This window comes from Triplophysa rosa, linkage group LG7, assembly GCF_024868665.1.
Source record: "Triplophysa rosa linkage group LG7, Trosa_1v2, whole genome shotgun sequence".
NCBI lineage: Eukaryota > Metazoa > Chordata > Actinopteri > Cypriniformes > Nemacheilidae > Triplophysa > Triplophysa rosa.
This window is the reverse complement of record NC_079896.1, coordinates 4074564-4087508: the sequence shown is the minus strand read 5'-3', so window position 1 is coordinate 4087508 and position 12945 is coordinate 4074564. Positions and strand designations below refer to the sequence as shown.

Sequence of the window (12945 nt, the reverse complement as noted above, 5' to 3'; positions counted from 1 at the left end):
TGTTGTTAATATAGTCACGGCTAATGAGAGGCTAATGAGAAACAATGCACAGTGAGACCCCCTGTCAACTGTTCAATTCCATTCGAATAGATTTCTTAGTGCTTTGCATTGTTTGCAGTGCCGCAAAGCAGCTTTTAGCTTTCTAGTGGTGGAAATGGCCGAGATTCATTGGGGGGACTCTAGTTGGGCACATATTTTATATTTTTAGACCATAGATGGAGAAAATGCCACTTTAAGTATATAGAAAATTTGCGTAGTGTTTAGATGCCATTTCATGTATAAAAGATAAAAATCTTGATCATAAACATTTTGATGTAGAACTCCGCCCCCCCCGTGTCCCCCCCTCTTTTCCAACCAGAAAACAAATTTAGAATAAACAGTATAGAAATAAGGGAATAAGGAAATAAGAAAATATTATAAAGTATAACGTATTAATATAGTACATGGAGGTTTTTTGTCAATGATGATATGTAATATATAAATTATATAATAATAATACATAATTCATATAAATTAACACTACTAATGGTAAAATGAATTGCATTTAGAATTGTAATGTTAATTCAAAAATCAAAATGTTTTCATCGTTTATTCACCCTTACAGTATATCATTCGAAACCTGTGTATGACAAATTAAGATAGTTTGAGAAATGTGTTAGTAGTTTTGTGTCTATACAATGAAAGTCAACGGGGGCCAATGTTATTTTGGTTACCAACGCCCTTCTAAATATATTGTTTTGTGTTCTGCAGAAGAGAGAAAAGTCACACAGGTTTGGAATGACACGAGGGTGAGTAAATGATGAAGGAATTTTCATATTGGGGTGAACTATTCCTTTCTATCCTTTTCTCAAACTATCCTTCTACCAATCTTTGGAGGGTGGTGACAACGCGTCAAACAACCTTAAATCTAACAGATTTACTTTCTCATACGACACAATGTGGAAATTGCTTTAGTGTGTCTTCTTGTTAATAACGCAACTTCAACATGATGAAACGTTTGCCCGCGGCACACTTACATTTACATTCCTGCATATTTCAAGGACAGAATATTCATCGCCGTCTTAATTTGCCCTCGTGTATTAAGCTGCACAAGAGGATTAAAATGCAACAAATCACAAATTTGCCATAAGCGCTGAAAGAAGACGGATCTTACAATACCGGCAAGAATATCAAACCACATCAAAGATATTCTCAAAGAAATCGCACAAACGTAAAAAACAACAAATCTAAAATATTCAGACGTTTCCAGGGGGAGCCACCAGATAGGCGAACGAACTAAAGAGGGAAATCATTAAGCAGTCAAAGACGTGGTTTTGTGGAACACGTCGACCCGCTGGGGTTGAGTTAGACAGCTGTTATAAAGAAGAAATTAGGTCTAGCATCATTTTGGTAAACCATGGCTCATATCACGGCTATGAAGTAAACAGTCATGACACCCAGACCTATAGTTTCCATCATACATAAAGTGCATTTTGGACGTGGCCAATTATATCAATAGATTTGTTAAATGTTGCTGCTTTCTCGGCCAAGTCACTTTTGGAAACCTGTTTTTTTTAACCTAGTTCAATAAAGAATGAAAAACAATCAGGAAGATCTCATACATACAGTATATGTGTAGGTATATAAAGTATATACAAATATTTTTGTGCTTTACCCATTTAAAAGATCACCATTGCATGCAGCATCTAAAACATAAATTCTTTCAAAAAAAATACAAGTGCTGTCACAATTATCAAGCTTTTGGAAAACGCATAGAAAAAAATGAGGCCAATGTGTTATCACATCATATCATGTGTTATTATGTAAAAAAATACGTACGTCAAGTTACAGTACAGTATTATTTTTCACACTTATAAATGTTTATGTTTAAGATGCCCTGATTCTGTTTTTTGATCGTCGTCGATTGTGCATTTAAATGTGCATTATGTGCTACCCCACAGATTACATTGCACACACACGCTTCCCCACGAATCTAAAACAAGCACAAGTTCTTCATCTCTCCTCTAATTAATTTCGCCTACCAATTTGATCCATTATTGATAAGTTGCCCCAAAGCAGAGAAGCAACAGCGAGCGCATCATCAGCAGACGTGGCAGCTGAATAAATCCAGACTCAAAATCACTAACATCTGCCTCTACCTCTCTCACAGCTCAATGGGAGGAGAAATATACAGTAGCTGACATACGCCCTGCTGCTGGCACACCGTCAATACGATGTTTATCAAATCAAGGCCTCCTTGCTGCCCTATCAGGAGACTTTGATGAACTTGGCCATGATGTTTGGCGACAGAAGAGATGAAGATGTGCGATATGGAAGGGATGTGGAGGGGGTAGTTGGGTAACATCTGCTAGATTGACAGAACAGTTTGTTTACACTCTGAAGAATAACAGTTGTGTGCATTAAAAGAGATGCATACTGTTGTTATTTGTAGATGCCGAACACAACACAATGCAATGTAAACCCATTATATTCTCATCATCGGCTAACTTTACCGTCACATGAACAGACTGGCGATCTAAATCTTTTGTTTTAAACTACAGTTTTCGTCCCGTTTAATATCATAGATATTGACGTTGCTTTCATCTTTAGGAGTTGAATTGCATTAGACATAAAGACTTCACCAGCGGCATTTATAGAAAAGCCAAATGCTGGGTTTGAAACTAAAGCGATTATGTCCACGTCAGTAAGCACAGATAATAGCTCAAATATCTTCCTTTATACGGCAGTCAAGTGCTGCATGTAATATCATCATCTTGATCTAGTTTCTATTTCAGCTGCGTGAAAGGAACGTGTTAAATTACATTTATTACTATAATTCAATTAACATTCAATTGAATTGAATTCAAGTCATTTCTACCATACAGATGAGTTTTGTTCCCATTATTTACACCGTTTAGTGTCATTTATTGATATTATTTTGTAATTTGAAAATTTCGTACACTTTTGAAAATTATGAAATAATGCAAAACCATTGGAATTATGCTAAATAACAGAAAAGATGGTCTGTATTTTGTTCAGACCTCAAATACTGCAAAGAAAACAAGTTCATATTCACCTTTAAGCAGTACAACAGTAATATTTGTACACGTATTTAGGAAAAGTTCAACAATTGTTTTTTTAAGTGATAACCTTGATTTTTATCCCAGTTTTCATGTGTCTTGTCATGCAGTCACAGTCTTTCACATTGCTGTTGGATGACTTTGTCACTCCAAAGGTTTGATTTTGTTAAAATTCAATTCAACACTAGACTGAAATGGCCACAATAAATCTAGAAATGCTCATTTGGAGTGGTCTCTTAATTGAAATTTTTATCATTGTATATATATATCCACATTTTTTGTAAATATTACAGAAAGAAACAGGCAGCTGTTGTGATTACAGCGTTCCAGAGCGGGAAAGCTCCCCTCCTCCTCCAGTGAGCCGAACAACTCCAATCAGATCAAGCAGGAGCACGAACCAGGAGCAAGCGGGCCAATTTAATCCACGAGGTGTGCACGCACACACCCACACATACACAAGCGCGTGTACACACACACACCTCGAGAGAAACCCAGCACAGCCTGTCGCTCTGAATTAGTCAAGAGTGGCCTGACGCGGCCGTACAATGCGCCAGGAAACTCCACATCACACGCTAGCTTGTTTCCTGTCTTCCGACACCTTCTAGAACACGAAAAGACACAAACACCCACTCCCTACCGGGCTTGTCACTCATTCATTTTAGAAAGCTCCTTTAACCCGAGCTAATGCCACTGTTTCCACCTCACCTGCTGCCTTTAACCTTGTCGGCTCGGGCCACCGAATCCAATGTGCTCCACAAATCTGTCCCATCTATCATCTGTGTTACAGGTGCAGCCATGCCCGCTTGACGGACACTGATTTCCCAGTTTCATTTACAACAGAAGGGACAGCTCCCATCCTTAGCGGGGGAGACAAACTGGCCTTCCACCCACGTGACGGCGGGTATTTACCACCCTACCCGACGCCAACTTCCTAATTGTTCAAACTCATTCATACGTCCCCATATACCAGATGCATTTCATTTAGTACACACAACACCCACACAAAGACAGCAGGACTCAGTCGTCCAACAACAGACATTCACACGTTTTCCATCGCGAGTGGGAAGTGTGGTGCAGCTCGAGTAGGTTTTCGCGCCTTCAAAATGCTACGTGGATTACGGGGCTCGATACCCCTGTGGATCCACACGTAGCCCGACTCGCTAAAATCACATTTTACACCTTCGGTTGCAACACTTTGGAGTTAAATATCAGCATTAGAAAAGCAGGGTTCAATCGGATGCCAGATCACGTTCCCCCTGCCGAGCAAGAGAAAATGTAACAAGCTTTTGGCAAATTTGAATCAAATATCCTGCAGTCGACTGACAAGGTTTTTATTTCTTATTTGGAGTCTTTTGTTAATTGTAACTGGCAAGAATTAACCATGTGCCATATGTTCACCAACAGAACTTGAAAGTTGACTCAGCTGAAATGTGGCATCAAAGATTTCTCAGGACTTGCTTTGTTCTGAACCCTGAACCTCTGGAATGAGTCTCTGTACAGACGCAGGATTCATACGGATATTATTCTAACTTTCCCACTGGACTGAACAGACCCCGCGTGCTTTACTGCAAAAGCCTGTGTTAAATCCCTTTCTCATCTTTAGAAGAAACTGCATCTGATGTTCAGTTTCACTCTATAATACATTGGGACAGTACATAAGGGATGCGGGGATCGGCAAAATTTTAAAGATAAACTGGTTTTAGATGGCCATTTCTGGTCCAGAACTATACCACAGGTCAGTTATTGTTGCAGGTCAGCTTAAACCCCGAGTCATTTTTTGGAGGATCTATTGACAGAAATGCAATATAATATACATAAATCAGGGTTTTTCCTGGCTCAAATGAGGCGGAGGTGGTGCCATCCTTAACTTGTACACACACACACACACACACACACACATGTAGGCCAACCGTACCTTAAAGTGGCATGACCAAACACTTTACATTTTAAAACATAAAAATTAGATGAAAATGACAATTATTAAGTTAAATAAAACATTACTTTTATTTAACCAAACAGAAAGCTTTTTTATCCTTTTCAACTAAACTTTTCAGCCCACAATGGCCAACTAAATTAACCAGTCTTACTAAATGAGAAAAGCTCATTCACATCCTGCGTTCTCTTGTGGTTTACTGAGCTTTGAATGATTCACTGATCTTGTATATTCGCTAGTGACTGAAAAGTTTCAACAGTTCAAACGAATCGGTTCAAATGAGTCAATTGTTTGCGAGTCGTTCTGATCGCAATGTGGGTTGGTTCATACTGGCGAACTCGCTGTGTACAATACTATGTATAAAGCTGATTCATACAATGATGTCCGCCATGTTCATTTAAGCCCGCAACTGCAGTTACAAATGACAGTCTGTTGAATACACGCAGTGTTTTTTGTGAAGACACAGAGAGACTGAGGCGGCACGAAATTTGACAGAGGTGGCCGCCTCCAATTTTTCTATGCAGGAAAACCCCTATTAACTATGTGTTCAGATGTGTATAAAGACCTTACATAATGAAGCGTTATGTTTTATTACCTAAGAATGAGCTATTTCTATCTACATACACCGCGGGTCCCCTTGCATGGAATTCACCATCTTGTTTCTACAGTAGCCCTAAACGGACAAACTGCTCTACAGAGCGTGTTTCGTAAATACGAAGCGAAAACGTGACGACGTCTTAGTTCTGTGTCAGCCACCATACTGCTTCAAAAGGGAGAGGAGAGGGGTAGAGTGGAGTAAGCTGTTGGTTGCAATTCGCAACCTCACCACTAGATGCTGCTAAATTTCATACACTGGACATTTAAGAATCATAAAATGAGTATGAACAATAGCTGACACTCATCTAAGCAACTACGGCTAATAATATTTGCAGAAATAATCTGTTCCCTTTCCCTGGGACGTTGTATCTAGTGTAAGATACAACTCCCTTTTCTACCTGCATTTCTGGAGGTCCCCCCGCAGACAGAGAGACTCGCTGCTTCACACGGTGTCCTTGGAAGTTAATTATTTTTCCCTCCACAGAGGCCAACGGAGGGAAACAGCAAAATTCACACGCGGAGCAGGTAGACCTGCCTCGCCAGGTAACACACCTCAGGAGACTCGGCCCTCTCTCTCGCTCTCTCTTTCTCTCTCTCTCTCTCTCTCTTTCTCTCTCTCTCTCTCTCTCTCTCTGATTAAAAATGACAAATGTTCCAGCGCTGCACTTTAGGTCTTAAAAAATTTGCCAATAAAAATTATTAGCTGCCACAAACTGCATGTCCTGCAGTTTTTCTTCCCTTAAAAAATGATTACTAGAGAAATGAAAGCTCATTCGGGCAGTAAAACGCGTCTGCGTTTGCAACTCTAAACAACTGTTTCTGCTGCTCTGGATGGGTCATAAATAAAAATGTCCTCCTGGTTGTCCCGGAGAAGACACGGTGAGGACATTTGGACAAACACAGATACCTCATGATTCTTACATTGTGGCTTTGTTTAAATAATGTGATATATGATATTAAATATGTATGCATGTAAATACATATTATTCATAATATTTTAAAGTAAAAATGATGTCAATTTACATGGATGTTTTACATTATTTCAAGACAGAAAACACATTTTCATATCAAAATTCTCCTTATTGTAATGTACCTTAATGTTTTGCGTTAGAGTTTGTTTGTATAAACAAAACCTCAAAAGTTTACAGTAACATAAATTTGGAGGGGTGGGGGTGTTTTATTGTCATGAGAATAATTTCACAATGCAATAACCTTCATAAACTAGGTCAGGTCATGAAATAAACATCCTTTATGCCAAACATACCGTTTATGATCAGCACCATGTTGTGAAATTGACACGTTTAGAGATTCTGCTGGCATTTAAAGATGCGAGTCTGTGTGTGCGGTCCATCGTCCAAACCCAGCAGTCAGCAGAGAGACGTTCACACAAACACACACCCACATTTACACAGAAGCTTTAATATGTTAGTACATCACCATCCATCTCTGTCTGCTGCGAACAGCTCAATTGCCATCACTTGCTAATATGCACGAACACCCACACGCGTGCGCACACACATCCGCCAGAGGAATACACGCTTCAAAGAGCTGTTAAACTCTCCATTTAAGACTTCTCAGCCCAGGAGGTAAAGGTTATTCAGGATCTAACGCTTTCCTCGCACAAACATAGTTTGGAGCTGTTCATCTACGCAAAGGTGATAAATAGAGTTGAAAGCGGCGTACTCTGTCTGTTCATACTGTGTTTAATAGTGGCCAGTTATTAAGACAAAACTACTGTATGTGTGTTATGACCAAAGAAAGAGCTAAAATTGCATTGTAAAGCTGTCCAATGACAATAAAGTTGTTCTATTTCTATTCCCATATTAACACATTTTTTTGTTAATACGTTTGCCACTTGCACCTATCGACCAATAAGGTTGTATGGACCAATAAAGAGATGCCGACCCCAAATACAATGAATGTTTAATGGCTAATAACCAATACAATTGCTCATATTATAAATCAACAGGGTTGACTTACATCTAAAAAGCCTATAACAGCAAAATCGCCAGTGTTAAAAAGGGTCAAATAAACTCTCACAGTGTTTATATAATCCACACTATAAAAGTGTGGATTATATAAACACTGTGAGTGTTAATTTGATTTTTTTAACACTGGCGATTTTACTGTGTACTACATTTGGACATAAAAAGTAAGAAATTTCACATTATAATATACAGACATGACTCTCTAAAATCTCTATTGAATACTCAATTCTCTTTTTTAACCAAACCCTTCACCGTTCTACAAATAGCATGAATACTAAACAACAATAAACTGCACAAATCAGTAAAACCATAAAACTCCATGTTTAATATACAAGAAATAATGGATCTGTTTTAACCACTGCAGTTTGTTAGGTTTTGTTTGTCTCCGTACTGTATGCTCAGGGTCACTTGTGACTCTTGGGAAATTTTGTTCCGGGGACATTTCCATAACGTGCGAAACCTGTTCGACAAAACCATCAGTGTAAAGAAAGACAAAAGTGGCATGCAGCGGCACGATCGAAGCTCTAAAAGACAGCAGAGACGTGAAAATATTGAGAGCGTTTTAGGAGGAACACTAAAAGCATTGTCAGAGTGCACTTTAAAGTGCCCTTCCGTGCGGGTTCGAACAGAACACGCTCATTTGAAATCCTCACAGCGCTCGGGCTGTCAAAAACCCCAGAGTGTAAAATATCAGAGGGGCAGAAAAGGAAAGTTCAAGTACTGAGTGAGAAATGATTCTCAGAGTTCTTCACCCGCATGCTCGTCCTTGCAAAAAGCTCATGATAACACACAAAACCCTGCTATTTGAGAGCAGATTGCAGTCATTTATCGCTTTGTCTTTCACGCTCGGATGCAAAGACGTAGTTTAGTCAAAAATGTAAATTCTGCCATTATTTAATTACTATTATTTAGTTATTATTCTAGTTATCTTCTGTGCAACACAAAAGGAGAAATGTTTCTTTTTTGCAAGGACAGCTCATAGTGAACAAGTAGAATAGAGTTAACAGCCTTCAGTTAATAATTATGTCTATTTAAAGCTTTTTGGGTTGAAAATAAAAAACAATTAATGAGCAGGTACATAAAAATAAATCAGTTTGATTCATCTAAAGATAAGTACATAAAGTAACAATTTTATGTTTCAAACAGAAATGGCAATATAGAGGCAAAGTTATGGATTGTACACTGTAAAAACTGTAATTTTACTTTTTTTTAGAGATTTGTCACATTTTTAAATACGGTCAAATTACAGAAAAAGAAAAACATTTACATGAAAAACATGTTATTTTAAGGTATATATCTGGCGCCCAAGCTGCCACGAAATTTCTGTTTTTTTCTCCAGTCTATTTTTGAAATACAGTAAAAAAAGCATCAAATTACAAGAAAAGACTAGAAATTTACAAGGAAAACTGTGTAATTCTACGGGGGAAACTGTTATTTTAAGGCGCCCCAGTTGCCAGAAAATGCCCATTTTTACGGGATATTTTTACAGTGGCAGCTATAATAAATAATAATTTTATTAAATAATGAAACATTTTTCATTCACTTATATTCCTTAAAATAAAGGAAACACATTTGAAAGTAAAATATTAAACTAAAATGTTTGTGTGCAAGTGCCTACAAGACCAAATTAAGTTGTATTTTCATTTACAACTTTAAAGCGGCCGGTCAGTTACTAGCGAGGTGTTAGAAAGCAGCTAATGAATATCTTTCTAAAGAAAACAGAGGCAGTAAATTACCATAAAAACATATTTCAATTGCCAATCTAATTTAACACCCATGTGGCCTCAGTGAGAGCTGGGTGTGTATTAGTATTCAACGAGACTATTTGTATTTGTGTATTATGTAGGAACTTGTCAGTATTCAGGTCTAGTTCTGACCCAGAATTGTCAGCTGCATCAGGTCTAGCACTTCTGTTTGTGTGTATTTGTGAGTTCATGTGGTCGCCTTCAAGCAGCTGTTGAGCCAACAATTAACCCCCTACATTAATGCCACAAAGAGAAACAGTCATGTGGAGAAACGCTGCATGTTTCAGAGCTGATTCTTCTTGAGGACTCTCTCTCTCTCTCTCTCTCTCTCAGGTGCTCATTACAGGTCTGAGCTGAGCTCCGCCGGGATACCCACTCAACCTCGCCATCTCATTCCTTTCTCACGCATTGTTGTCTGAAGAGGGGCTCGTACAGGAGAAAGGGGGACTAGACGCAGAAGGGTCCTGCCTCAAATGGTGCCCTAAGCCCTTGTGTTCTTCATCCGAGTGCACGGTGATGTAATGCCACATGGCCCACTGTTCATTTCTGCTTATCCAAAGTGACCTCGCGTTCAAATTTAAAGTATACATTTTACCTTAAAATGACATGGACACAAAGATTAAAAGTAAGATTTGGGGGGTGACGGTTTAGCTGGTCAGCAAAAATTACATGTTTGTATATTTTAATATACGTAATAGTCCTTCAGATAGTCAGAGCAGACAGAGATGTTTCAGAACAACGATCTGAGCACAGCGGAAAGATCTCCAGCCAGGGATGTTTTAACTTTACTACAAAGTTTGAAGGCAAAACAGAAGAGACATGAAAGACAGTGAGACAGATAGATGAGCAGACAGAGGAAGATGAGAACAGCCCAGAAGTGCTGGATGATGGAGTGATTAGTGAAACGAGTGATGTCATCCTCTCCATATCCCATCAGGCCCTTCTCCTCAACAGCATGAAGCTCTCTCTCTCTCTCTCTCTCTCTCTCTCTCTCTCTGAGGTGGGAAAGCAACGATCCGTGTAATTATTATATATTATGAGAGGATGCCCAGTCAAGCAGAGCATCTAATCTTACAGTACTCCACTGTCCCACACACACATTTTGAATGTAACTCAATGGGAAAATCTGGCACTGGAATTGTTTTAACTGGACTGGGTTGCAGTCAAAGAGACATGATTGACTCTTAAACCGTCTTTAATTCAACCGTTCATTATTTTCTTGTGTACAATGCCATGAATCTGTCCTGTGTTGATGTCGTTTGGAGCCGGGACACACATACACACCCCGTTCCTGTAACCTGTCATGAATATTTAGAGCTTCTGATTTCGTACCGTTTAGCTGAGCTCTGCTGATATGACATTTTATTACTTTGCCAATATAAACAGCACTGCCTCACACACACACACACACACACACACCATCAGGTAAATAGTAATATCACTGTCAGCACAACTTAAGGTCCACATGGAGCTTTCCGCACTTATACTGATTCTGTGGTTTTCTGCTTAATAGAGTCATAAATGGTAGGATGTGTAAAATGGAGCTAAAATACTACATGTTTATAGGTCGTTATAAAAATGTAAACATTTTAAATTGAGTGTAATCATTGCATAAATAATCACATGAAGCAAAGGAACGTTAAAATGGTTTTAAGCTCAGTCACAGCTTTACATTTTATACATCTTCAAAGCGCAATCTGTATTTTGCCTCTATGTCGCCATCTCTGTTCAAAACAAAAATTGCATGTTAATATTACATGATGTAAAAAAAGTGCACGAAGTAGATTATTTAAGCACACTTCCATGATGTATTTAAGTGCCCTATTGTAACACATTCATTTTGTACTTAATATACTGAAAATCGAGTTTGAAAAGTGGAGTGTGTGTCAAACACACACACACACACACACACACACACACACCTGGGGTCATCCTGCCCTGCGCAGAGCACAAAGGAGGTCACTCGTTACTCAGAGAAAGTCAAATGAGTTGGAGGCATCGCTATGGGCTCCAAAGCTGCTATAAACACGTAGCAGTGGGTTTATGGATTTGGACAGGTGCACCACACACACGCAGGCAATCCATGCTAACCATTACCGCCTGCAAACAAGAAACAATATTTATTTATTTGTTCTAATGTCTAGCCAGCGTAATTGAGGTCACATCCATACCCAACCGCCAGAATGGCAAGAAGTTCACAGTACGTCAGGTGTATACAGTTAATTTGAATCGACTCGTCTGTACGCAGCGCTTGGCTTCCCCCTCAGTCGCGAGTGACCTTGCGGTACTTTGAGGGCGCACTTCATTCGCTGCCTAACAGGCAATTAATTGCACGGCAATTACACAGCAAATTAATTAGCAGTTGAGATACGTAGCCCTGTTAACTGACACAACATCATGCGATTAGTATTTTAAGTACGAAACTCAACACACTTAGATATGCCAAATGTACATAACTGTGCGCACACACACATACACACAAATGCTGTTCTTACTGTCCTGTGTAGGGCTGTCACAATATTAGGTTTTTACAACAGGATTATTTTGGCCAAAATAATGAATGTAACAATATTATTGCGATATATGCTTAATTCAATGTTAAGTGTCATTCCTACATAACTTTTATTTTGTTTATTTTGGCCAATAAATAAAAATATATGAGTGTACAGAGGGAAAGAGACCGATAGTCCAACCTGATCTCACAACAGTTTGTAACTTTTTTTACGAGGTGGATAATTCGTACAAATTTGTACGATGTGAATCGTACAAAAACATACGATTATTAGAAAAAAGCTATACTGAAGCCCTTCCCCTAAACCTAACGCCACTGGTACCAAAGCAAACTGTAAAACGTATGAATAAGATCGTAAAAATTCATACGAATTAGCCACCTCGTAAAATTGTTACGAATTCCTGTGAGATTGTGTTAGGCGAAATGTTAAATGGGTGCAAAGTCGCCACATACTATGTTGGAGTGTCAACCAGATACTGGCGCTGAAGTATTTACAATACTATCATATGTGGGTAGTCGACAAATATATCGTACATGTGTCCTATGGTGTGGTAGTAAAAATGTAGAAAACATATTCTTGAAAGAACCAAAAACTATTGAAGATAAATCTCTTTTATGTCATTTTATATTGTATATGTCAAACCATTTGACTGTCAACAACCGATGTATAGTATTATAACATTATCAATAATCACGATTATTACCGTCACGGCAATATTGTGACACCTCTAGGCTTGGTAATAGGTGATTTTATCAGGGGTGACCAAAAATCTTTTCAAAGTATGAATCACAATATATATCTCACTCCGTCTAACGTGCAAAAGTGATACGTTGTTTTGCCACGCCCACATATGTACCTGCAAAAACATGTTAGATTAAAGGGGTCATATGACACGGCTAAAACGAATATTATCGTTTGTTTTAGATGTAATGCAATGTGTATACAGGATTTAAGGTTCAAAACCGCTGTATTTTTCACACACCGTGCATGTTTGTATGTCTTCTTTGCTCCGCCTCACCGAAACGCAGATTTTTTACAAAGCTCATGGCTCTGAAAAGCGAGGTGTGCTATGATTGGCCAGTTAGCCAGTGCGCAGTGATTGGTCGAATA

The 12945-nt window shown here is 38.7% G+C and overlaps 1 protein-coding gene across 16 annotated transcripts in view; it reads right to left on the bottom strand.

Annotated features, from left to right (window-relative positions):
• The window catches only part of ptprt (protein tyrosine phosphatase receptor type T), a 214112-nt gene that overhangs the window by 174672 nt on the left and 26495 nt on the right, over positions 1–12945 (bottom strand). The gene's annotated exons all lie outside the window — the stretch shown is intronic.